Consider the following 3461-nt stretch of genomic DNA (forward strand, 5'->3'; position numbering starts at 1 on the left):
TTTTTTTTTTTGTCAAAGTTCACCACTGATAGAACATGCCATGACACTATTTATACATCGTATGTCCCAGTGCTTCATTCGGCAAGTGTAAGATTTACAAAGCGTCTCTGTTGGTTATTCAAATATAAACTTTTACACTTGATTCACACCTCTCGTCACTGTCCACCACTGAAACGGTTGCACAATGTGATTTGTAGAAGTATTATAATTCAGTTATTATTCTTTTACAAGTCTGAGGTTTGAGTAAAATGATCATTCACTCGCCACCAACAACCAGGTGCCAACCACAGGGTTAGTACCTGTACCTCTCTCAAATTAGATGGCTTTGAATGTATTTGAAATGTCTATTTCTTTAGGTAAATTACCCAGTATGAACCAGTAAACTGGTTTAAAAAATATATATTTTTACACCACTAAATGTGTTGTAAATGATGTGTGACAGTTAAAATAATGTTTTTTTTGTCCATACATTTGGGTTGCTTTGCTTTAAAAACAAAAGTGTAAGAGAATGTCAATTTCCAGAGATGAACAGTAGTGAGGGTACAAACCAATAAATTTATCATATTTTGGCACTGGGATTAAGATTTTTATACGTAGCCTAATACATGAAGATATATTTAGGTCCCATTAATCTAAAGAATTGTAAAATGTAATCGGACACCTTCAGCAGACTTTGCAGGAAGGGGATGTGTATAAATATAAGTATCGAATGTATAAATGTACACATGTTTCACACTGCACCTATGTTAGTAATCTGATGACCCATCTGCTTTCCATTTGCTGAGGATGATATAATGTTTACATCACTTTACACCCCCTTAATGTAATGTTTTTGTATATTTCTGATATGCAATTCTTCTTTTTTAATAGTTTAAGAGCCAGTACTGCCTCACAGTTTGTTCTTCATTTAATTGACACAACAGTGTCATTTTGTGTGTCTTTGTTTCAGATGAAGTCTGATTTTGTAAATAAAAAACATGCTTCGTGAGACTTTATGACTTAGACATAGACAGACTTTATTGTCGTTCAACTGCACATTCACAATATACAGTTGAGCGACAGTTCGTTGCAAGGCTCCAAAAAAAGAAAAGAAACCGAAGACAAGTAAAAAGAGAAACAGTATACATATAAGTATGTGCAATATTAAATTGAAAATGATTAATTTTTATAAGAGGATTATGATTAGAGCAAAAATCAGTAGCAGCTGGATGTATTGTAGTGAAAACAGGAAATGAACAATAGTGCAAATAAGGTTCACAGGGCGCATGTAAAGTGAGTGCTGTCGTATGTGTGGGAGGGGGGATTATTGGGAGTTCAGCAGTCTTATGACGTGGGGAACGAAGCTGTTGTGGAACCTGGTTGTTTTGCATTTGAAGCTGCTGAACCTCTTGCCAGAGGGCAGCAGGGGGAACATGGTCCTCTGTGATTGACTGAGCCCTGGTCATGGTTGGGGTGGGAGGGGTCCTCTGTGATTGATTGAGCCCTGGTAAGGCAGCGTCTGCAAGCAGCATCATGGATGGAAGGAAGTACTGTCCCGATGATTTTCTCCGCTGTCCTCACCACTCTCTCTACACGTTTCCAGTCTGAGGCGGTGCAGGCCTAGACCAGACAGAGATGCAGCTGGTCAGTATGCTCTCTATTGTCCCTCTGTAGAAAGTAGTGAGGATGGGAGGGGGGATGTTTGCTCTTCTCATCCGACGTGTAGTGCAGACGCTGCTGTGCTCTCTTCACCAGAGCAGAGGTGTGGAGGAACTGGGTCGAAGTGTTCGTGATCTCCACCCCCAGGAATTTGATGCTGCTGACCTGCTCCACTGCGGTGTTGTTGATGAGGAAGGGGGGGGGGGGTGACTTGGCTGATTTTCCCTGAAGTCAATGACAATCTCTCTCGTTTTGTTGACTTTCAGGATTAGATTGTTTGTGTCACACCAGTCCACCAGGTGTCTCTCCTCTTCTCTGTAGGCCAGTTTGTTATTGTCCCTGATGAGACCCACCAGGTGTCTCACCTCCTCTCTGTAGGCCAGTTTGTTATTGTCCCTGATGAGACCCATCTCTGTTGTATCGTCCGCATACTTAAAGATGTGGTTTGTACTGAACTTGGCACGGCAGTCATGGGTCATCCGGGTGAAGTGCAGTGGGCTCAGTACGCAGCCCTGGGGGGACCCGGTGCTTAGGGAGATGACACAGCAGGTGTGTTTTCCAATCCTCACAGACTGGGGTCTGTCTGTAAGGAAATCCAGCAGCCAGTTACACAGCGGGCTGTTGAGTCCAAGGGGGTTCATTTTGCTCACCAGGTGTTGGGGGATGATTGTGTTGAATGCTGAGCTGAAGTCCAGAAACAGCATACGCACGTGGGTGTTGTTCTTCTCCAGGTGTTCCAGGCTCAGGTGGAGTGTGGAGGAGATGGCGTCATCTGTGGAGCAGTTGGAGCGGTACGCAAACTGTAGCGGATTAAAAGAGGGAGGGGAGTTTGGAGATGATGTGGTCCTTCACCAGCTTCTCAAAGCACTTCATGATGATGGGAGTAAGTGCGACAGGGGCGCTTCCATGCCAACGTGGAAACACAAAATCTGTCTAAGTTCTGTCCTATCTCCTTATGTGTTGGGCAAAGTTATATTACAAACCACAAATTTGAACTTCTTGTGACTCAGCTGAGGTCAAATTTGGTTTAATAGCAGATAAAGAAAAATGTAACTATCCGTTTAAACCAAAGCGTTTAACTTGTGAAACCCCCCTTATGTTTCAGGGCATGTAATACAATCCTTGTGACAATAGGACCACAGTATGATAGGGAAATGCCCCAGCAGCATTAGGTTTAACAATGCTTTCATTGAATCTTACTCCATCTGCTTGTTACCGGACTAGAGAGAAATTCTGTCAAGGGCAGCTTAACATGGAGCTGCAGTCTCCTTTGCTGAATAGACTTACAAAACAAACACACATAGTGTATATTCATGTTTTATATGTTAAAAAGACTGTATTTGTACAACTTGTAATTGACCATTCTGTTCTCAGCATCTACTGTCATTAATGGGGGGGGAGGGGGGGATAGAGTCACTTGTTGTGTTTTTAGAAATATATGTTACAACAATGTTTAGTTATAGTAAAGAATTACTCCAAAATCCACATATGTTTTGTATCGAGACCTTCTCACACACCGTCTGCACAGTGTCATCAGAGGCATTACAGTCTGGCCTATATTACACTATGCCAAACGGCTGTAGCTGGAGGGACAGTATGAAGAAGGAGTCTTGTGATGCAGGTTGCTGCTAGGCTGGGCAAGAGCAGCACTGTAACACACAATTCATCTCACCCTGACCCTGCATCATGGTTCACAGCTCCTGTTTCCACTTATTTTCTGGCTTAAATGGGTGTCACAATGCCACGGGCAGCATCCCCCTGCACTCTCAGTGGCTTTACACCTGCCAACTCATTGTAATTCCAGCTAAAGTCAGAGGACAGCA

Source organism: Etheostoma spectabile, chromosome 20 (genome assembly GCF_008692095.1).
Source record: "Etheostoma spectabile isolate EspeVRDwgs_2016 chromosome 20, UIUC_Espe_1.0, whole genome shotgun sequence".
NCBI classification, from domain to species: Eukaryota; Metazoa; Chordata; class Actinopteri; order Perciformes; family Percidae; genus Etheostoma; species Etheostoma spectabile.